The sequence below is a fragment of the Acomys minous genome, assembly GCF_964271855.1.
Source record: "Acomys minous genome assembly, chromosome: 15".
In the NCBI taxonomy this organism is placed as follows: domain Eukaryota; kingdom Metazoa; phylum Chordata; class Mammalia; order Rodentia; family Muridae; genus Acomys; species Acomys minous.
Window position 1 is genome coordinate 87203847 of NC_140497.1, and position 25217 is coordinate 87229063.

The window sequence follows — 25217 nt, forward strand, 5'->3', positions numbered from 1 at the left end:
TATTTTATTTCATGAGGTTAAATGGGAACATGCTTTAAGCTATATACCGCTTCTATTGGGCTTTGTCTTTATATTTTGGACGAGTACTGGATTACTTATAGTCTCTAAAATAAGAAACATGGAAAGTAAATCCCATGAGGAAGTTTGGCAGATTGCTCCATGTAGCATATTAACTGAAATCAGTAAGTTTTGTGTTGTGGTTCAGCTTGGTGCCTGACTCCAAGTTGAGCGATACATTTATCGTAGCATCTGCTGTGTTTTGAATGTGAAGTGACTCCATAGACTGGTGAGTTCCAGCCCTTGTTTCCCTGCTGGTGGTTCTCCTGGGGGAGGGAAGCTTTCAGATATGTCCAGGAGATGGTGGACCTTTGCCACAGGAAGTAGGTTACTAGGGCGCATAGCCGGTCCTACTTCTGGTTCTTTCCTCTGCCTGCTGATACAGTGTGACCAACTGCCATGCTTTCCCCTAACTTGATGCCTGCTGATACAGTGTGACCAACTGCCATGATTTCCCCTAACTTGACAGAATGTACCCCCCTTGAATTGTAAGCCACAATTAAACCCTTACACTTAGTCACTGTTACGATATTTAAATTATACGCTGTGCAACAGGTACGGTGTGAGGATGTTTATCATTGTGAGAAAGGCAAGGGAGAGAGGGAGAGAAGATATAGTCTGAGACAGCCATGAGAGAGACGAACATACAAAGTGGGAGAGAGACAGACAGAGAATCAGAGGGGCAGGCAGAGCGACAGGTAGAGGGACAGGCAGAGAGAGACAGAAAGAGGGACAGACACAGAGAGACCGAAGGAGTGCCTGAGACAGAGAGAAGAGAGGAATGCAAGAGCAAGAGAGTGACGGGTGGCAGATTTGTCCTTTCATAGTCTGGCACACGCCTGCTGGTGGGCAGGCGATGACGTCAGAGGTCGGTAAGCAACCTAGAAGCTAGCAGATCTGTTTGTGAGCTAACGGTCATAGCAACAAGAAAAATAACGAATACACCAACTTTGTAAAACATACTCTGGAATTTCTAGTGGTAAGCTGTGCGAGATTTGATTCTTTATTAAATTTTACTCTCTAGGGAGGTTCCTTGTCATTCTCAGCATCAAAAATTAGTCAGAATGGTCTGGTGTTTGAGCACGGGAGAAGCTATGTTCCGAGCTAGCCTGGGAACGTCCACGTATCTCAGTTTAGCCCTGAACTCCTTACCTCCCTGCTTCAGTCTCCCGAGTGTTGGTCTGGACTTCTAGGCATGCGCCACCTACACCTTGCATGTACGACCGGGAGGGAGTTAGCATCCAGACGAGAACCGTTTTCTTTATAAGGCAACACATGATTCAGAAATGCAGACTAAGTATGCTTTTAAAGTGTTTGCTTGCCACGGGGCCATTGAGAACCTGATGCTTCTAGATTTTTCCGTTGAGATGAGAGTAACTGACTGATAGACTGTTTTCATAAGGTTGTAATATTCATACTCTTTCCTTAGAGACGTGTAAAAAATGAAAGAAACGTACACCAGTCCACTTCTCATCACTTTCAGTCTAGGCGGGGGGGGGGGGGGGGGGCGAATTTGAAGTGAGTGCATTTCGTAAGATGATGGCTAGTTACTGAAGGATAACACTGGACACTATGTGACCTGCTGCCTATTAATAGGCTGAGTTATTCAGCTACCCAAACGATGGCAGACTTCGAACTGGAGATACTTTGGCCATGTCCTGTGTCTGAGCACCTACATCCTGGAGATGCAACTGGCTTAAGAAGCACTTGCTAGAACTGACATGGAAAATGGAAGCAAACATTTTGAGGAAAAAAGTACTAGACTTGTGCTCTTTTTAAATATTTTTTATTTTTTTACATATACATTTATATTATTACACATATATACAATAAACTACATACAGCAAGAAGAACCATGAAACAGTTCACTGAAGAGGCAAGAACAGTGGTCAGCTAACATTTCTATGACATGTGTGAGTGCATGTTTATTTGCTCATGTGTCTGTGTGCTTTTTAGTGTGTTTGTGGGTGAGAATATGTGCATGTGTATATATGTAGATGCAACAATGAGACAAGATTACTCCGAATGCCACTGTATTTTAAAAAAACAAAATCTGTTTCTTAAAAGTAGCTGTCAATAAAGAAAAGATTAGTATTTTCTATATATAAAAAAAAACTGAAGCAAAAATAAACAAAAGGATATTTCACCTTTCTTGATGCTCAGTGTTGCTCACTTCGTGGAAATAACTGTTCATTCTATTTCAAGTCTCAGGATTGCAAGTAAATGTATCTAAAATGCCTGATATATTGCTCTCATTAAAAAGTTTTAAATCATCACAAAGGAAAAAGGATGGTGATTTCAATATATTCAAATTATTAGCAATTAGTCAACTAAATCCAACTTAGTATTTGATGTCCTGATGAAAAATTCATGAGTGCCCCTTTAGATTGATTGAGGAGGACGTCACCAAAATGTTCCCAAAGAGAATAAGACTTGTCTTCAAATCAGCCCTGCTTGGGAATAAGCTTTCATTAAAGCTCATGAGCTTCACTGAGTCCCCGAGCATCAAGAGCTTTGCACTCCGGATAGTTTCAAATCTTAAGAAAAAATGCTGTAAGTACTGACGAGGAAAAGGGCATATATGTAAAAGTATTGTGCTGGGTGATATAAAATAACAAATATCTAGTCTGTTTAGGAAGTCAAGTACATTGACATATAATTTAAATGTAATAAGATCTACCCATAACAGAAAATAGTTGATTAATATTTATCCAGTTTGGGTAATAAAGGCAAAACCAAGAATAAACAAAGGAAAAGAGCTTCTAAGAGACTCTGAAATGCCATTAAGTGTGTAGTGGAGAATACTTAAAGAGAACAGAGCCAAAATGTCCTGAAATTTGATGACAAATACAATCTTGTTCATCTAAGAATGTCAATAGCGCTTACAGAGGAAACGGACAGGGTACATACCTAGACACGTTGTAATCTAGTCACCACAACAAAGATTATCTTGAATGTCACCCTCAAGGAAAAGTGATTTCACATAGAAAGGCTAGCCGGCTCCTTGTGTATGACACATCCAAAAGGCCGGAAGATAAAACTGTCCACATAGAATTCCACGTCCACCAAAACTATCTCTCAGAAACAGGGGAGAAAGTACAAAATCCTTAGATTTTAGAGAAAGGAAAATCTTTTATGGTTGACCCATCCCACTGAAAACACCAAAAAGACCCTTTTAGGCTGAAATTAAAGGATATTACATAGTACGTTAATTGTTTAATGCATATAAAAAGTATTGTGGTCAAGGTACCTCTGTAGGTAAATATATGCTGATATAAGTGTGTTTTTGTTAAAAATAATAACTTATTTAAAAGGCAACTACAATCCAGGCATGTTGGTACATTCCTCTAGTCTTAGCTATTCAGGAGACGGAGGCAGGGGGATTGTGAGTTTAGGACCAGCCTTGGCAAAACAGTGATGTCTTGTCTAAAAACAAATACCAGTACAGATCCTGACAATTGTAGCAATCGTAAAATATGATCCAGCTTGCCTGAGGATAGACAGTTAAACCCTCCTGAAGATGAGGAACGTGAAGGATTCGAATAGCGGAGTGTGAAATATGCTATGATGCTCCACTTTCCTCTTACCTTCACTCTTATAACAAATAATCATTGAATTTCTCAGATTTAAATTGCATGTCAAGTTCCAGGTTCCAGCAGTAAAGGCTGACTCACCCCTTCTTCTGAAGGGATGGTTGTGACAAACCATGGCATTTAAAGTATACAACAACTACCTTAACATAAAAAAATGTCATGACCACACAAGGTGGGTGTATCTGCCCAGAACAGGGCATGAGGGAGACCTGGTAATTGAACTGGTGGCATGTGGGTGGGGACAAGGAACATTAGACTTGAGAGGTGAGAAATAAACATTAGAGTGGGAGTGACAGAAAGATGGGAACAGAATGAATAAATGGTATCTTAAGTCACGTAAGGAGATATTTTCTAATTTTTAAGATTAAATTTGTTCATCTTATTTTATGTGTTTTTTGTCTTTGTGTATTTCTGTGTTCTAAGTGTGTGCCTGGTACCCAAAGAGGTCAGAACAAGGCACTGGAGTCCCTGGAACTGGAGTTCTGGATAGTTGTGAACCAGCATGTGGGTGCTGAGAATTGAACCTAGGTCATGTACAAGAGGAACAAGTGCTCTTAAGCACTGAGTCATCTCTCCAGTTCCAAGAAAATTTTTTTTTCTGATCCTGTTGTCAACAGGCAGCTGTAGATAAGTTGCAAAAAAATAAAATAAATTGACCGAAAATGAAATTTGTAATTTAGAAATGTATTGGGCTGCAGAGAAAGAAGTGGATGAAAGAAGTCCAGCTAAGAAATGTGAAAGCTGAATCAATAGTCAGTGAGAGAAAGGATGACATCATGACCTAACGCAGTGCTGGTGGAAGGATGCTAGAGTCTCATAAAATGCTCAGAGTAAAGAATGGACAGGAAGTCACTACAGCCTTTGAAGATTCGTCCTTGAAGCAGAACGTGGATACCACCCCATCCCACCTCTCTCCTTTCTTGGTTTATGATATAAATGGTTTTCATCATTTATATGATGGGCTCCTTTGACCAAGGCCCCAAACCATAAGGCTACCTGATCTTGAACTACAATTTCCAGAGCATAAGCCAAAATAAGTCTGTTGTCTTTATAAGTCAGATGCCTCTGATATTTCCTTATAGTGATGAGAAGTTGACTGGTGTAAGTTTCTTTCATTTTTTATATGTCACTAAGGAAGAGTATGAATATTACAACCTTATGAAAATATGTGGTTGATTTCACGGTACTGTGGTACTTAATAATGTGAGCACCACTTTATAACCAAATAGATAATCATGGAGGGCTCAGTGGAGGGAGACTGCAGTGCTAATATGTATTTGGCAGCCATAATACAGTAACAGTAATTGAATTCAGGGACTGGTTGTGATTGTCCTAAAACAGAATAACGAAAAGATGTGGGGAAGAGCTAGGACCAACGTAGAGAAACACAAGCATTGATACCTCAGGCTGAGAAACGACAGCATGTCCATAAAGCCAGATGCAGCATCTAGAGATGGCAAAGTGTGATGTCATAGTGATGTCGTGTGTCCCCAGTGAAGCAGCCAGATATGGCAAGCGGTGTGATGTCGTGGGAGACATGTGTTTCCATTGTGCCTTGGAGATGCACAGTGAGAGAACTTCACTGTACAAATGTGCCTCCCTCCTTTATTGCCTAGCAGAGTATTTAAAGGTATAGCATACTTTGAAAACATGATCAAGGACCAGGACAGATTCTTTCCTCACAATGGACAGTTACGGGAAGAGAGGAAAGGAAATGAGAGGTGAGAAGGGTAGAGGGCGATCATGGGGTACAGCACTGTAGATGGAAGTCAGTGGACACTAAACTGTCGAGTCTGGAGTCCGGGGGGTTGTCCATGGCACTGAGATGTAAAGAAAAACTTTTAATTTTATTATTTTTTACTTTGATTAATTTTTAGTTTTATTTAGATGTAGTTCCATAACATCAAACTCACCCATTTCTAATTCAGTTTTGATTTTTTGAGAAATGACACACACAGCATCGGTCAGTACTCTAGGCAACCACTTGTCTACTTGAAATCAATGCATCTTAGACCTTTTAAACTGTTTCACATAAGTAGAGTAAGTCAGTGTTTGTAATTGTTTTTCTGTATCTCCTACACATATTTCCACCCATTTATCCCCAGCTATTGCAAGGTTTGGGATTTTACTTTAAATGGTTTATTGCTTGTGTCTGAAAATAATGACTTAAGTGTTTCCTACATATTGGCTAGTAGGATTTCAATGGTTCCCTCATAGTGATAATCAAGAAAATCGGGGGCCTATGTCTCAGAATTGCCAGAATCACTTCTTTTACTGGCGACTCTCATGAGCACGCTAACCAGTGACCCCAGAGGTCCCCTGTGTGGACTCCCAGAATTACTTATCACCACAATGCCCCTTTCTTGGCATTCTGGCTGCCTTGGCAATACAATCCCCAGATTGCCTTCAAGCTGAGAGCCTTATCCACAGACGGGCTCAGCTTCTTCCTAGACCACACTGTACCATCATTATCCGGTCTGCAAGTGCTAGTGTATCCCACGCTCTGCACAAATTCTTTGCTGTTTGCAACAGAGATATCATGGGTAAAATGTCAAACCTATGATTCTTTTCTACGTTGTAGGATTTGGAAGCAATATCCAGAAGTTATTCAGAAGCATTTTTCCAAAGCAGGAAAACAAGAGGACTAGTTGTAGTAGGAATCCCCCGAGTGATTTCATTGCTATTAATATCCATCTAAAGGGAAATATAAATTTAAAGAGCTGATTTGAAGATGTACTTAGTGTTCCAAATTATGATTATAAATTTCCCCTGACCCACAGGCTCACACGTGCAGGGACTTGGTATTATTGGTGCCCAGAGCATATTTGACTTGGAAGGTTTGCATAAAGAAGCAGGAATGGCAAACACACATTAGGGATAAATATGACTACACACCTTAGTTCACATCCTTTCTCCTTCCCTTGTTGGTATTTGAAAAGATGGCCTCTTCTCCTCGAGTTTACATTTTCCTGTCTATAATAGATAAAACAACAGCGCCTAACTTGGCAGGTCATTCGGGGCTAGCAGGAAATGGCGTAACAGCCACAGGCAGGGAGGGCAGCTGAGAGCCAGAGAGCAGGGGTTCTGGAGGTAGACTTGCCAGAATTCACATCTTGTTTCTACCACGCACTTGGTTGTTGACCTTGGGCGAATCATCTAAAAGTTCTTATTTTATGTACCTTCCCCAAAAGGTAGATAATATGAGCCCCCATCACACCAGACATTTTCAAGATTTAAAAAGCACCACCTGTGAGAGGTGCTTCTGTGAGCAATCACCCCCCTGTGTGCTAAATTCTGGGCGAGTGCTCTTGTCACGATGGAAACCGCCTAACCCATGCCTCCCACACAGAACAATGGAAGTTTGCCTCAGCTTGTCACGAGCTGTTACAGGAAGAGAAATGAGCATGGAGTGGGAAGCCAAAGGGATGCAGATACTTTAGAAAATAGGGATGGGATAACAATTGAGATGTAATATGAATAAATTAATAAAAATATATAATGAAAATATAAATAAGTTAACTAAACGGCTTGCACTAAAAGCCTCAATATTTACTTCCCTGAAACCCAGTGCCAAAGATAGGGACATTGTCATTCATGGGGTTGTTAAATAGCATATAATCCACGGCATCTGAGCTCGGTTAGTCCAGGATTGGGATGAACTCATCCCTAGAAGCTCAACAAATGGCAATTCTTGAGGTGGAAACAAAGAATCCTGCCATGGATGCCTGCATCGCCTTGCAGGTTCTCTTTATAACTGGAAACAACATGGAAACCAGCTTTAAACCTAAAAGGCTTCATGGATCCTGGGGTTCAGGACATGGTAAATGGTCCAGAAAAATCAAAGTTCCGGATCCAGGAATATGAGCTTTGGGAAGTTAGAGATTAGTGTCTATTGTGCTCCCTGTTACATCTGCAGAGGCTAAATAATGACTCATGAATGGTAGACTACTTTGAATGAATAATTAGACATGTTTTACTTTGCGGTTCAAACAACTTTCTCCCTGGAAAATACTGGGTAGGCAATGCCAGAATGCGCCTTTGTGATTAAAGGGCACTTTTCTTCCATTATTAATGTAAATCTCTTTTGATTGAGGATATTCTCCTTTAAATATTTTAATATATTCAGATTGATGGCTTTTTATTTGGCTCAATATTTATTCAATTACTTAGCGAGCATTTGTACTAAATATCACAAAAAGCTATATTTTATTTAGCACCTAAGGTTATATTGTATTTAAAACAACAAAACAAAGATTCCATTCTCAGAACACCAAAAGAATACATAACAATAAAAATGTTACAAAAAAAAAAGAAAGAAAAAAAAAAAAGAAAAATATCAACTCAGATTTTTTAAAGTAAGGAGAGACTATATCCCTTATAGAGAGTAGTTTTTACCTTTAAGGGATAATAAGATTGAGTCAGTCTGCATCTCTGTACAGCGACCCAACTCCAGCACCAACACAAGGACAAGGACAGGTCATATGCACCTGAGAGCATGGCAGTCAAATGGCAGTGCGGAGCTGCGTGGCCCACTCAGAGCTATAACTATACTTATCGTTGTTTATGGAAGCAACAAATCAAAGGAAAACTAATGTCATTTAAACTTGAAACTGCAAGCTGATGACTTCTAAGCACTAAGATTGGGAAGTCACCAAACAAGGGAGTTTCAGATTCCTAACTCTAGCAAAACTAACTTGGAAAAAATCCTCCGATGTGTTGCAGAAAGATACAGAAGGAAAAAATGCTATTTTATGCTGAGCAGAAATCTCCTACATCCTTGCTCCAAAGTTCTTCGCACACATAGACACAGCACCGTTGAATACGGCAGAGAGAGGGATCACTGGGTTAAATGGTTACTAAGCATTGAACCCAGCTGTTTCCCCATGCCTGCTCCGGACAAGAATTTAAGAGATGTGTGACAGCAGCTTACAGATGTTCAGTTCTATTCTGTAGAAAGGGGAATCCTATTGAGAGACTAAGCTCAGCTGATCTATTTGCAAGAAGTAAAGTGGGTGATTCACATGGTCATTATAACAACAGCAGCAGACAGCGTGGGGTCACAGACAAGGCTCCACAGACCAATAGCGCAGGTTTTGAGTGGAGCAATTCTCAACGCAGGTCCCCAATAGTAACAAGAGTCCATAGCAGGACGGCAGGGGTGAAATTTGAAGTAGTCTTAGACCAATATCAGTCTTTCTCGGTAGCTAAGCCTGTCACTTCCCCCCAATAAGTCCTCCTCTGTCCCTTGCATTCTGTGTCAGCGTAAGCTGCCCTCTCCGTGCCTCACTATTACCCACCACACATGACAGCTTTTCTACTCCTCACATGAAGATTACTTTATTCACCGAAGGTATTTCATTTCACGGAGTGACAAAGTCACTGAATTCTTGATTAGCACTGGGACACATAATTTCTAGGCCTTTCCAGGCCAAGAGTCCGGTGTCAATGAAGTACCTCTTTAAAAATAGTGACTTCAGTCATCACTTGCCTGTTGCACAGAAGTATTGAGAATATCTATGAGGGGCTTGTGAGAGGTTTAGAAATTTGCAGAGGGAAGATTAGCATGAGCATTTTGAAATCTATCCGCACAGTGAGGCTTTGTGCTTTCCACCGCCTTGACGGTATTCTAGCGGATGGGCACCTGATAATTTGCTTACTTACCTGTTTACCCATTGAGGAGTTATCTTAACTTTAGCTGTTATTTTAAAGACCTACCATGAACATTTATATGCATGTAACTGCGTGACATGGTGTCTCACAGTTTTTAGGGAAATAAAAGTGGATGGCTGGGTCATGCATTTTTTTTAAACCTGAGAAACCTTAAAAAATATGCCTGGAGTGATTATAGCTTCTTACATCCTGTTGTTTGTGTATGAGAATTGCAGTTTTCCCACACTCATGGCAAAAATTCAACGTTGTCTATCTTTCTAAACTCCAGTTATCCAACCAGTGCCTTGGGATGTTTCAGCACAGCCAGGATATCACTTTATGCATTTCTGTGACCTATGTATGCCCTTCTTTGGTGAGATGTCTATCCAAATACAATGATCAGTTTATTAATAAATTGTATTTAAAAATTAGAGTGCATTGTATATTCAAGGTGCAAATTATGAGGTTATTTGTCTGTCTTTCTATTTGTCTCTCTCTCTGTTCATCCATCCACCCACACACACACACACACATACACACACACACACACACACACACACACACACATACATACATATATCTACCTGTTTTGCAAATCACATCTTAGGCTGTGGCTTGTCATTACTTTTATCTCTATATTGGCTTATATATTTCAGCTTCACTGTCTTTTGTCAGATGTCCTGAAAAGTGTTATAGTTTTTTTTTTTTTTACTTACTTGCACTGCCACATTCACAGACTCAGCAGCCATAGCTGTCTTGAAGCTGTCTTATCGGGCAATCTAGATATCAACCATTTTTATCACTACAGGAAGTAATATTGAGCAGTGGTGCCCTAGAGTGTGTCCATGTATCTGATGCTACTGTGTATGTATTCCTCACTTCACACACATCACTGAGAAAAAATACTAAGACTATTTTTTTATTATTTAACTCTACTTTGTAAAAGATGTTAAAGAAAATTAACTTATTTTAAATAAGAACCATAAACTCAGAAGCTTGTCTAGGTTAGTTTCAGACCATTGAGTTATGTTATAATGTATGTAACTATGCTGCCTAGCAGCAAAACTAGTAACTTAAAACCATCAAGAGATTATATAGAGACTATCCAAGTGAAATATCCCTGCTTATGTTCTTAATGTAATTAACCTAATATTATGACTCTACAGCACAAGAAAAGAATGAGAAAATGGTAGTTTAATAAGATACCCACCAATTTCCAATTCGATGCTATACAAATAATTAAATATAAAAATAATATATCTTTTCATGGCAAAAGACATAATTCATATATAGTGTCTTCTACCAATGTCCACCACCTCCTTTCTAGTAAGAACTGACATCTGCCCAAAATTTTCATCTTTAGAAACTCCTGCTCAGGGAACATTGCCTCATCAGTCCCCCAGCACCTGTCTTTCTTCTTATATTTGCTGTTCTTAGTTGAATTTGAACAGGTTACAGCTAATAAGCAACAAAGTTGCTCCATCGAAATTTCCACAAACGGAGAGCTACTTCTAATGCAAAAGTATCCAGCATTCACTATTTAAGAGATACATTTAAGAAGCTACAATAATTGACCAGCTTTGTGGTATTGTTGCTCTTTCAGTTAAATAAATTGGATTAAAACAGTCAACACACTTTTTCTATTACACCTCTTATGGGGGAGTGGAATGATGGCACAAGTTAGTCACATGACTGAGTGCAAGAGTGAGTGAATGAACCTCGTGGAGCCAGTGTTTTGCTTTCCACCACAGCGTTCCCAAACTGGAACTCAATGTTTACCAGAGACGGACAACCCATTTCCTATCAGAAGAAGTTCATTAGGCTTGGCACATCCGAGCTGCCACAGATAATAGTTACGTGGCCCAGAAAGTATTCTCCCTATAGGCTCCACCTGTAGGGTCTGTTTTATTTCTGCATCACAGCAAAGGACAAAGCGAACGCTGCCTGCCTAGATACCTTTCAGATATTTGCAGACATAACAGAGACATTGCTCCCTCCCTCTCCCTCCCCCCCCCCTCCAACCATGCATGTACAACTCACAGCCAATCTTTTCTTTCCTTTGCGTAAACAGTTGACTTTCTAGATTTCTCCATGTTGTAGACTCTAGGTCTCTTAGAACCTTCTGAACACAAGTTATCATGTCCCCTTAAAGCATACACGCAGAACCAAAACACAGCTCTGGAAACAGCTGGATGTCAGAGTAGGTTAAGGTGGGACCAGATTTTTCCTATGCAATATTAGCCTTATTTGAGGCCACACTAGCTTTTGCAGTTCTAAGCAATATTCTCCTGACCAATCAAGGTTATTAATTACTTAGGTCTTGTCAAAGGCAGAAAACACACTAATTAAGTCACTCTGATCCCTGTGAATTAAATCTGTCTCATTTTTAATCTCATAAAATGTGGTGAAGCCAACACTTGTTCATATGTACTAATCGAATTAGAGAGGTTTAATATTGCTGGATAAAAACTGGTGTTCTGAGGTGGGAGTGATTCATCTACCATCACATAGTTAAATATGGGCAGGACTGGAGCTGGGGCAACCCAGAACCCCACACCCCTGAGATTTTGTTTTCTCCGTTACCTTCCTGCTTTGTTTATAACCATTGGGAGGTCTATATTAGTTCCTATTACAACTTTATGATGCGGCACTTATCACTATCAGAGACAGGTTGGGTTTAGCTATGTCATTAGATTTATTTGAGAATGTTTGGGATTTTTAAAAAAAATTGCCACAATAGTTAAAATTTCTCAAACTTAATGTACATCCCAAAGCACCAACTTATTAGATTCACATTGAACAGTTTCTGGTTTACTTGTTTGTTCATCGTTATTTACTGTCTTGGATTTCCTTTCAGATCTTACTGGTAGGTTTTATAAGAATCGCAGTTGTGTTTTTAATCCAAATCATCAGTAGAACTATTTGACATCATCAAACCAAAAGGGAACCCAAGATTGTAGAAGATGTCTCATCACAGGGGAAGGATTTATTTTGACCCACCCTGTGAGAGGACACTGTCCATTGTGGCAGCAGATGCCTCCATGGCATTGAAAGTGTGAGTTGCTTGCTCACAGCTAAGCTGATCAGGAAGCAGGGAACTGGGATTCCTGAACTCATCTAGATTTCTCTTTTCCTTTTCTACCCAGTCCTGGACCTCGACTCATGGGATGGTACCACACACATTCGGGGGCGGGGGTCTTTTCTCCTCAGTTACACTCCCTTAACACACTCTCACAGATGCACTCAGAGGTGTGCCTCCTGGGTAATCCCAATAGTCATGGGACAGTGAGGTTCTCACATCTTTGCTTAATGGGAAACTATTTTCAAGTAGTGCATCCTTTTAGAAGCAATTCCAACTGGGAAAGACTAGATGGCCATACTCTGCGTATTACTTCCTTAGGGCAAAGAAAGGAAAGTGTTCAGGGCAGAACACATGGTGCTCAAAGATGTACACTCGGGCCTGCACTCTCTGCATAACGACAATAATTTTCTTAAAGTATGTTACAGAGACTCAAGGCTCCATTAGCAATAGTCTGAGACACTGCTTGGTTAGATTCCATGCAGAGGCTACCAGTAGGTACGGTGCCACAATGGACCCTAAGACTCACCCCAGTTGAGGGCAACAGGGGACACAAATATAAGAAGCTTAATAAGAATTTAGGCTCCTGCAGCTAGGCCTCTCTCAGGACTCACACGAATAGAATCTTTGATCTATCTTTTGTGTTTTGTAGCATGCAGTAAGGTCAAGTTTATGCACCACTGTTGTCCAAAGTCTACATCGCGTAATTCTCCAGGAATCTTCTTCAATGCTTTCTAAATCTCTATGCCAAATAATTGATAAGCAAGTTGGGATAGAAATTTGACTTCAGTTGTTTTTACTTAACTATTTGTTATCACAGACCCGAGTAAGCAAAACCGTATACTCAACACCTGTTATGAAATTTTAAGTATCAGCAGATTGTTAGCCTTAAAGAAACAGGAGTGATTCCCTGTCTTTCTCTCCTGATTTTTTGAATGTTCTACATCCTCTCAAATGAGTTCATACTGGTTTATTTAGATATACCAATGGGGTTTTAAAATCAGTTCTGCTGTAGAGAAATCTACACATTAAAGATACTTGAGACATATTAACTAACTCTAAAATGGGTTTTATTTAAATATTAATTAAACTATAAAGAGTCAATAACGTTTGTGAAATAGTGAATATTTTAATATTGTCTGAGTCTTTCTTGCTATTAAGATCATGGTTTGTACTGATGTAATCATGACTTTATGTTTGGTTTTCAGTCTCTATAATTAAAGATAAATATACTAAAGAATTGATGAAGATATAAACTCTCTCTAGAATTAATATGGGAAAGAGAGTAGGTGGACATAGGTCTAAAGAAATGTTGCCATGGATGTTGAAGCCGGGGGCAGATCATTTGGATTCATTCTATTATTCTATGTTGGAATATATTTAATATTTCCCACTAAGATACTTAAGGATATGAATTAAGAAATTAAGATATTTCTTTTAAATATTTAAAGAAAATCCTGAAATAAGTTTTCTTACCAGTTGAAACACTTTTAATTTTATCGTTTTAAAAATGTGCTTTTGCAATAGCATAATTTTAGAACCGTAATTTGTTTAACAAGACTCACTCTTCTAATACCCTGAATCCTACCTGGATGTACCAGTGAATTAATTCCTTTGGTTAGCCATGCATTTACACTAAAAAGTCCTTAGTCAATTTTTTTCTTGATGCATTTCACAAAACAAAAAGAGTCTTTCTTTTTTTTTCTGGTGATTTTTCTCTACAAAGATTTTACTGTCATATTCATTAATGATACCTAAGAAACACCTAAGGTCATATTTAACATGGTTACTCTTATTAGAGTTGGCAATCAAAACGGAAAGAAATATGTATCCTTAAAATATAAAGGAACAAAAATTTGTCCTCAAAATTATTTCCCGTGGTACTTTTGGTTTGAGCTGTAATTTGCCTGAAGCTCTTGATCACTTTGAGCATAATCCTTCTACTTAATGAGTATTGAAACCGTGGTAAAATTGTAGCCTACTGGAGATAGAACCAATACATTGGCAGGGATCTGGTGACAATCACACTTTTAACTTTCAAAATTTGTTCCTGATGCTACCAGAAAAATTTGAACCTAATATAGACAACTTTGTATCCCTCAGAAAAAATTTAGCTGCCAGGCCTGGTATAATCTATATTATATACTGCAATATATTATATGTAGTGTATACATATATACAGATATATACATAGTATTTGCATATACTATATAGTATATAGTATTAAATACTACATATTATTGTATTTAGTATATAATTATTATATATGATATATAATGTTACACTCTATACATTATACATACTATAATCTTAGTACTCAGGAAGTGAAAGCAGGAAAATAATAGATGCAATATCACTCAGCTTAACAAGTTTGAGGCCAGACTGATACATACATGAAGGAAAAAGAGAAGAAAAGATAGCTGACTGTAAGTCTTCATAATATTTGTTTAATAAAAAAACAAGTTGTAGTCACTTCAACTATTTTGTGGATAAAGATGGGAGGTCATCAGAAAGACCATGGAAGGCAGGAAAAGACACTACTGTGATACAATGTCTATTATTATTAAGCTAATGTTAAGATTGAAAGTTTTCTTCCAAGACTGCTGCTCTAGAGTGAAGCGAGTTCTCTGCACAGCCTTGATCTCCTCACCAAGCCTCATGTGCCCCAGCTTCAGTCCCCTTCTTATGGTCACAGTGATGGGTTCCATATCAGGACAGACCCACCAGACCCGTAACTCAGATCTACTCCCTGAATGAAAAAAATACTTATAAGCCATACATCTGATATGAACTAATATACAAAGTATATATGGAGTGCATGTCTAAAATATCTAAGTAACAAAACAGTGCTATAGCAAGAAAATAATAACATAATTAGAAAAAAAAGATGAATAGAATTCAGAAGAGACATTTCTGAAACTATGATGTATAAAAGATGAATGGATTTATGGGGAATATGGTCAAAATTGATCAATAGAAAAGTGTAAACCCAAACTACAATGTGGTAGCACTTCACACTGGTTAGGGTAGGTATGATGAAAAACATGACGTAGCAAGAACTTCTGGAGAGGATGGAACAGACATCTCGAAGATTTATACTGTGCTTGATCCAGAACCCTCATTTGTGGGTGTAGGTCTTAAGGACTGAAGTCAATATGTCGAAGAGGTACTTGTGTGTCCATGCCCACTACAGCGGTGCCTTCACTGTGGTCAAGATACAGAATCGACCTGTTTCCGTCAGCAAATAAAGATCTGGTGCATACACAGAATAGAGAGCCATCTCGCCTTGAAAAAGGTTCAATAAGATCCTAGACACAAATGTATCACAAACACCAAGCACTAAATACTCTTTGTCTTTCCCCACAATACTGGAAACCATATGCTAAGTCCTCCAAGGGCTCTTCAGAAAAGCAAAAGAAACAACAACAACAACAAAAAGCCCAGTTTTCAAACAGTTCTTCATTTAACTCTGAAATACTCATTTGGCCACCAAACATCAATTGAGAATTATTATTGATTTTTTTATTTATTCTTTTCCCGCTGCCATCTGTGCACTTGCTTGCCTAGTGTCTGCAGAAGCCAGAAGATGTGTCAGGATTCCTTGAGAGTGGAGTTACTTCTTGTTGTGAGCCACCAGAAGCGTGCTAGGAATCAAACCTGGGTCCTCAGGAGGAGCAGCAAGTGCTGTTAACTGCAGAACCATTTCCTCAGTCCAAGCATGCGGAGGTCGCCGCAGGCTCCACAGACAACGTTGATGAGCTATGGAAGCCAATTCAGTTCAACATGACTCAATAGCCATTGTTGCTTCAAACTTCTGTACTTTGACCCTGAATGATTTGTTTTAGGCATTTTTTAAAAGCACAGTACAATTTGCTGTAAATGATTTTTTGTAATCATTAACTCAATCCCAAGCTTTCATAGATCTTCTTGGGGAACAAAGCAAGCTAAGTACCGGTCAGATGTGACTACACCAAACTTCGTTGTAAAGTCTGGAAAGATGGGTTCTATAGACTACTGAGGGGAAATAGGCTTATGATAAGGGTGTGGTGGAGGACTCAGTGCCAGAAAAGTCTCTAGTCACTCTGGTAGCGCAAAGGTCATCAGGCTAGAAGGCACATCTATATCCACTTCAGTCTTCTGGGTGGATAACAGGCATTGTGTTCCTTCCCTTGAAGGAACAACCCTGTGTGCTCAGCATTCCAGGCTCCCCTGGTGCATAGCTGTGAGCACAAGAACGTCCACCTTGTCCTCTACTCAATCATAGTCTCTCTCTCTCTCTCTCTCTCTCTCTCTCTCTCTCTCTCTCTCTCTCTCTTCTCTGTCTCTCTGTCTCTGTCTCTGTCTCTCTGTCTCTGTCTCTGTCTGTCTCTCTGTCTCTCTGTCTCTCTGTCTCTCTGTCTCTCTGTCTCTGTCTCTGTCTCTGTCTCTCTCTCTCTCTCTCTCTCTCTCTCTCTCTCTCTGTCTCTCTGTCTCTGTCTCTCTCTCTCTCTGTCTCTCTCTCTGTCTCTCTCTCTCTCTCCATACCCTACAAAGGTTCAAATTTGCCTAATGATTAACTTAACCTATTTTCTTGGTCTGAGCTGGCCTTTAGAAATACCTGCTTTGTTTGATGTGGACTCCAAGACTATGTTTGGGCAACAAATGTGATAAATGTTTACCCTAACACCACTCTCTCCTGAAATGATGTAAAAATTTTAATAACCTCAGTTACCTAATCCATCCAAAGCTATATCTCTAGTTGATAGTGCTAATTATTCCATGGGCTTTGCACTTTCCATCTATATAATTTAATGCCATGGAACCTTTACATGAAGCATTAAACCTGCTTTAAGAACTGGATACAAAGACTTTCCCCTTGAATCTTACTCTGTGTTATGCTCTGGTGTGTGGGGACATCTTTAAAACATCTGACCTACTTTACTGTGTGTTCTATGTTCTTGCTGAAGTTTGTACTCATGAACAGTTGACTTAGGCCCTGAATGTCATTTGTTTTGAAATTCCAATCTGAGAGTTTTATTTACTTGGATTCTATGAGCTATTTATTGTTAGAAACAGAGGCACAAAAATGTGTTCTTTTCTCTGTGGGTTTTTGCACATTCCTTCTGGCTTTTGCACGAGTGGTTTTCAGCTCAGTGTTGATGCACAAAGAACGTCAGTGGTTACTACAAAAACTGAGGCTTGAAGAAGTGGGTTGAAAAACTTTTACAATAAAAGTTTCTAATAGAATGGGCACAACACAGTGGCATCAGTCCACTGTGATAGTGACCCCGGGTTATTTGTTTGTAAGTGCTCACCCAGGCTTCTAGATGCAGATGTGTCATAAACCCTAAATACTCTTGGTCCAACCCAAGCCATGCTTGAGAAGGTGTGATAAATCCTCAAAGTACTTATGAAAAGAAGGCAGGTGGACGTCATTGACATCCACAATCAGAGCTAGCAATGTTTTACCTACACATGTTGAGAACATCATTCCTCAGTACTCTTAAACATAAGCATTGGATGTTCCTATGTCATAGTATTTTGTAGACAAGAAGGTCAACTTATTCAAGTTCATATAATATACCAAAAGACCAACAAACTGTATAAATATTTTTGTAGTTTAACATTTTAAACAATCCATAACTAGAATGGCTCTACTCTGAGAGGCCTTATCTAGCAATGGACAGAAACAGATGTGACCCACAGCCAAACATTGGATGATTTGTAGGGAGTCTTGTGGAAGAGTGGAGGAAGGATAGAAGGGCCCAGAGAGAACAGGAGATCCACAAGAAGACCAACAGAGCCAACTAACCTGGTCCAGGGAAGCTTGTGGAGACCAAAACATCAAGCAAAACCCATGTATGGACTGGACTTAGGCCCCCTACACATGTATACCTGATGGGCAGCTTGGTATTTATGTGGGTCCTCTATTAGGGCAGAGGGGCTGTCTTTGACATGGACTCTGTTGCTTGCTTTTCTATAACTTCCCCCTGCAGGGCTGCCTTGTCAGGCTACTGTGGTAGATGATGCTCTTAGTCCTTATGTGACTTGATATGCTGGGATGGGTAGGTTGGGGAGGGGATCCCCTTTTCTGAGGGGTAGAAGAGGTGGGATTCATGGAAGAGAGAGAGAGAGGGTGAGACCAGGAGGTGAGGAGGGAGGGAGATACAATTGGGATGTAAAGCGAGCAAACTTAAAAAGGCATCTATAAATAAAAATGGTTTCTGTTTTTTCCCCCTGAAATTTGCAACAAATAAGTACAAATAGACCAATAGCTTTAGACTTACCACAAAATATATACATCTTGCACTATGGCTTCCAATTTGTAGACTAGAAAGTAATAAAGATAAAGCAAAGTGACATTAGGTTAAATCAATTCTCAGAGGATGCATCTATGCTAATATATATTCATATCCGTATACACATATACACTAATTGTGTGATATGGGTCCATTATGTCTTTTCCTATAATTTGTCTGTTTTGTATGGTTGTTCACTTTACTCCCTATGTGTTTATCTGCAGGTATAAAAACACATATTTAGAGGATAGTCAGGCATTATGTTGGTTTGGTCAAGTGGCCATTGTAGGTTCTCTTCCAAGTTCTGTCACTTCACTAAGCCTGACTCACTGGCTCGGTTTTCAGTACCAAGCATGACATTGTTGAGTGTGTCTTAAGATCAGTCACAAAGTGGATGGCTACCACCAAGTTATGCATGCCACTATTGCACCCTTAGGGTAATAATTGCCATGCTGTTCATTGGTGTGTTCCATATAATAGATAATACATATAACCATATATAATTTTTAAAGGGGTCATGAATTTGAAAGAGAGAAATGGATTACATCGAAGGGTTTGGAAGGAGGAAAGAGAAAATGATGTAATTATATTAATCTCAAAAAAAATTAAAAGCTAAACATGTAAAATTAAACAAAAGAAAATATTTGACTTGAAAGGCCACTTGGTAACTGATTAATTTTTTCAAGCCTCAGAGGTAGCATTACCAGTCAGCAAATGCTGAGGAACTCTAAGGGGCTTAGACGTGTCATAGGCCTTTGCCTCAACTCAAGGAGAAAGGTGTAAACTGTAGAGCCTTAGTTCTATAAAATGCATCAGCGCTGGAGTCTCTCAGATCAATGTTTGAACCACAACCCTGTCCATGCTGTCTGAAGTTTGGTTACTTTCAAGAGTCATTATGCTAATGCAGTGAGGATAAACACATAAGTACTTACACTTGGAGTATATAATCATCAGATAGCATCTTAAACAGATAATTTAGTAGTATATGAACAAATAATTTGTGAGGATACTAATGGATTAATAAATGTGGTTGTAGGTTGTGCTGGCTACTCTTATGTCAACTTGGCACAAGCTAAGGTCATTTGGGCAGATGAAAACTCACTTGAGAAAATGTCCCAGGTGGACTGGCTGTGGGCAAGCCTATGGTCCATTTCCTGGGTTGATGATTAATGTGCGCGTAAGGGTTCAGTCCACTGTGGGTGGTTATACCAAGAGGCAAACAGGCCTGGAAGGCATAAGAAAGCAGCCTGAGCAAGCAACGGGGAGAAAATCAGTAAGCAGTGATCCTCCATGGCTTCTTTCTGCTTCAGTTCCTGTCTTCAGCTTCCGGCCTTGACTTCCTCCAGTTATGGACTTAAAAGATGAAGGCTCTCTAACATACCCACAACCTCTCTAACATATCCATAGTATCTCTAAAATATCAAGGTGCCTATGAATCTCTAAAGTCTATCATCTGTGGGTTTCTGCAAAAAACAAAAACAAAACTAAGCTAAGTACATTCTTATTCCAAGAGGAAAGAACCAGGGCACAGTCACAACCAGATCAACACAGAACTAAAGTTCAGCAGTGAAACTCTCAATGTTAGATTTCTGGGACTCACAACTTCTAGACTCCAAAGGGCTTGGAAGTAGCTCTTTTCCAGTTCTGCCATCCACATTACAGTTCACCTGTCCCCTAGGTCCAGTTCTGTTACACCCTATAGCTTCTGCTGCCCTCAATGGCTGTTCTATGGTACTAGCATATACAAAATGCTTGGGTCTTCGCTGCAACTGGCTGTACCTCCAGCAGAGCCTCTTCTGGGCTTTCTTTGAGGATTCTACCCTTGACATCTAGTGCAAGTCTTAGCCTTTCTCCAAGACATGTTCAGTTCTGGGGTTTTCCCTGCTGGGAAGGCTGTGCCTGTAACAATGGTCTCTCTTGCCATCTTTAAGTACAGCAATAGAAACCCCTAACTATGACATACGCAAGCACAATTTTGCAGTATAATGTGATTAATGATGGAGAAAATAAAATTTAAAAGTGTAATAATTATTGTCTATGTAATGAGAACTAGGAAAAGTGAAGGAGAAGAGGACAGGAACCTGGGAAGGGGATGTTTTGGAGAGTTATGAATGGTTGAAAGAGGGAAATAGGGGTTGAATATGATTAGATTACTTTGTATACATGTATGAAATTCTCAAACAATAAAAACGTTAAAAGGAAAGTGAGTGAAAGAATAGCTAAAGTAGAAATCCAAATTCTCCTATCAAAATGATTTTAATTAAAAAGGATTCTGGGAATTGCTGTGAATTCTTTCCAAGGGCTGAGGCAGGAAAGAAGGGTGTAGCTCAGCTTGGCAGAAGATCCTGTTCTTTTCAGGGAGAACAATTAAAACATCAATCAACACAATTGATAGGCTCTGCTGAAAGTTCAGAAACGCAGGGCTGTGGAAGCCCAGTTAACTTGAGCAAACATACAGCAGTGATGATCTCATCAAAGAGACAAGACTCGAGTCATAACCTCCACATCAAAGGAAGATAAAATTCTACAGCTTTTCACTTGAGTGCCTCAGGGAGTCTCGGTCCTAGTTAGTGCTACCATTGTCATTAAACACAAGAATCTAGCAGAAGATTTGGGAAATACCTTAGCGATTGTATGAAGGACTTAAAATACGCAATAAATCTTTGCATTTGAGACTAAAGTTCTGGGTGTCCATCTAAAATGGCTTTGAAAAAATTCAACCTTAGATATATTTTAAAAGTTTAAAGTGTATTTATTTTTATCAGGTTTTATTTTTCAGACAGCAGAACAGATTTAATGAGAGAGAGAGAGAGAGAGAGAGAGAGAGAGAGAGAGAGAGAGAGAGAGAGAAAAGAAGAAGAAGAAGGAGGAGGAGGAGGAGGAGGAGGAGGAGGAGGAAGGAAGGAAGGAAAGCAAAGCAAACTGCAGGAGAAGCTCTCTAGTTCAAACAGCCATAGAGCTGTTGGCTTACTACCTAGGGACAGACCTCACAAGTAGGCTTTAGTGACAATCAGCCATGTGGTACCAAATTACATTAGATGATCATTTATTTTTTTATTATCTTATGAAAGAAAGCAATTTTAGTTATTGGTGGAATTCACAGAAGTAAATCCAAATGAAGTTTCTTCTTCTTCTTCTTCTTCTTCTTCTTCTTCTTCTTCTTCTTCTTCTTCTTCTTCTTCTTCTTCTTCTTTTTCTTCTTCTTCTTCTTCTCCTCCTCCTCCTCCTCCTCCTCCTCCACCTCCTCCTCCTCCTCCACCTCCTCCTCCTCCTCCACCTCCTCCTCCTCTTCCTCTTCCTCCTCTTCAAAATTAATTTCCATTTCTTCAGGGGTAGTTTTGTAGTGATGTGTTTGGCTCTTTTTTTTTTAAACCATGCCTGCTGTGTTCTGTAAGGTTGTTCTTGTTCACCTCCATTTTAGAAAGTCCATCAGGCCAGAAGAGATGGCTCAGTGGTGAAGAGCACCAGCTGTTTTTGCAGAGGGTCCCAGTTCAGTTCTCAGCTCCCACATGGCTGCTCACACAGTCTGTAACTCCAGTTTGATGGGATCTGGCATTCTTTTTGCTTTCCATTGGGAGGGGCATATATTAAGGTAAAACAACCCATAAACATAAAATAAATAAGATAGTAGCAATCTTGTTTGAAATATTCCTTATGGAGGACGTGTTTCTGTTTCTTCTTTCTCAACAGCCCCAGTACTCACCTGCAAAATCGACTTACAAACCCCAAGTCACAATAAATAAATACACTGTGGTGGTTTGAATAGGAACGGCCACCATAGGCTCAAATTTTTTGAAAGCTTGGTCATTAGGGAGTGGAATTACTTGAGAGAGATTAGGATGCATGGCTTTGTTGGAGGAAGTGTGTCACTATGGGTAGCTTTGGAGTTTCACATGCTCAAGCCAGCTCCCAGTGTCTCTCTTTGCCTGTTGCCTGCCTGTCCAGAGGTAGAACTCAGCTATCTCTACAGTAGTGTGGCTGCCTGCACGCCGCCATGCTTCCTGCCCTGATGCCAATGTACTAAACTTCTGAAGCTGTAAGCCAGCCCCAATTATTTTCCATTATAAGAGTTTCTATGGTCACAGCATCTCTTCACATCACTAGAACATTGACTAAAAATATACAATTTAAATGAAATGGGACGAATTTTTCTCAAGCACTCAGATCTCCCCCAAGTGTGAAATCCATCAAACTAATGAAAATGTGTGGTGTACTGTGTCCAGACAACACCAGCTAGCATGCAATGCTTCTTGGTTGTACTAAACCCACACCGTCCCCAGGTCCCAGGTTATTCTGAATTCAATTCTATCTCAGACACATTATTTTTAATTCATTGCATCTCTAATAATGAATGTTTATTTCTAACAAACTCATACATTATTTATAATTCTGTAATAAATAAAATGACATTCAAAAATATACACAGTATATTAATTACATACATAATATAATGATTTTTGTTGTTTTGTCTGTTGTCAGTTCAGATTTAAAACGTGTACAAGAGTAACTGAAGAAATGAACTGTAGTCAAGGATCCATGAATTAAGACATAAAGTAGATTTCTAATTGTATTTTTTAAAGAACGGGTTCTTTTCTTCTAAGAACAATGTTGACATCTATAAAGTTTTTATTAACCAGCTGGCACTGCTTCATGTTCTTTGCATGTCTAATCACGTTGCTCTTCTGAATATAGTTACTCATTAAACGTCATCATCAAGACCCTTGTAAGAATGATGAAATCAAGCCACAGTTTGGTTTGGCATCAAGCAATTCGCTCATAGCCATAACTTTCTTGTGCAAGCAGGATATGAACCCAGGTGTCTTGGTGCTGGAGAACAGTGGCTGGTAGAGTTGACAACCCTGTCTTCCACAGGCATCATGGGTTGAGCACAGAGAAGGCAGATCTGAGTTCCAGCACAGAGTATCTATTCCAAAGGCCCAGTGAGGAAGGAAAGATGGACCCTAGTCCTGCCCTCTTCCCCAAGGCAATGTTGGCGACCCTGGAAACAGAGACAACAGGGACAGTGTGTTGAAACATGCCTGGAATCCCTAAGGCAGCTTGATCCTGGCCCACTGAATCATAGAACCGGTACGTGGTGCATATACACACATGCATTTCCCCTTTCTTGCTGTAGCAGGGAAAGAGGGTGGATTCTAAAGAGGCTGATTGGGCACGGTTTTAAATCTTACTAAGAGATGAGGACCTTCGGGCCAGGCATGAAAATCTCAGTGACACACTGGACTGCACCATTCGTACCTTGATGTTTGAAACATAGCCAGTGAGGTACATTTTAAACATCTTGTTATTATGATGCTCCGTGAACCTGACTCATTAAAGTCTATGTGCCTCAAATAATTTAAGATGCAACACCAGGGAAGAAAGCTCCCGTCTGAAGACGGGACTACAAGGGAAACCATGATCCATAAAGAAACCTTTCCCTTGATTATATATATATATATATATTCCCTTGACATATATATGTATATATATATATGAGACAAACAACTGATCTACATTTTGTAAAAGAATATATACACGCACAATTTAAAGAAAATATATCAAACAGGCAACATTTAAATTTCTAAATGACTTTTTATGCTCTTTAAATTTTTCTAAATTACTCAATTTTTATGTGGTGAAAGAACATGATTTTTTTTATATTATAAAAAGTCTTAATAATCAGTCTGGTGGTTCTAGGACAGGGTAGCACCAATTGGCTTCCCTTACGCAGCGCCAGACTTAGGTCATGAACTAAGGTTACGTGATGTGTTTCTGAAAGATGAGGAGACTGATCGTTGTGTGTCCTTCACTCTATAGACATTTTGTGGGAGACTCAGAGAAGGACACACAACGACCAGTCTCCTCCATCAAGGGAGGAAAAGCTACTGAAAATAGGTGTCCAAAACAGGAAGTAGGCGCACTGTCGCCAGTTCTGTTTTCGGTTTGAACTGGATCCTTGGACATCTTAGGATCTCTACTCAATGTAGTGGCTGCCCGTTCCACGAGGTACTGACGGAATCCATGTAAGTGACTGGCCTGTGCCTGGGATGGACGAACGTATCGCAGGGACTTCTGATTCACTGAAATTCTCCTCCCTTTGTCTTTCGCCCCTTCTTCCTTTTCATTTTAATTTCCTTATACTTTTTCCTTTGCTTTTTGTTGTAGTGTTTATTCTGGGTTGTTTTTCTTTGTTAGAAAGACTCTCACATCCTCATCACCAATGACCAGACACTCAGCATGTGGCCCAGCTTCCTTCAAACTCACCGCCCTCCTGCCTCGGCCTTCTAACGCTGGGATCCCAGGCATGAGCCACCATGAGTGGCTTTGTTTTGGCTTCAGAGAAGATACAAGTGACGCACCTCACAAAGGCAAACATTGCATTACCCATTCTGTGCTGAATAAAAATTCATTTCTATGATAAAAATCCATGTGCTTGTCAGAGATAACTAGCAGCATGCTTTTCATTATTTTACCTTTTATTATTTCTTCATACAGTATGTTTGATGAAATTTGTTCCCCTTCTCAGACTCCTTCCAGGTCCTCACCACCTCCCTACCTACC

General features: G+C 39.6%; 1 long non-coding RNA gene across 1 annotated transcript; it reads left to right on the top strand.

The window, feature by feature from the left end:
- The first annotated feature begins 931 nt into the window (after positions 1-931).
- LOC311584488 lies at positions 932-25017 on the top strand. The gene is made up of 4 exons (XR_014774910.1): positions 932-1036; positions 23529-23744; positions 24474-24679; positions 24852-25017. It is a non-coding gene; the product is annotated as an uncharacterized lncRNA (long non-coding RNA).
- The last annotated feature ends 200 nt before the right edge of the window (positions 25018-25217 follow it).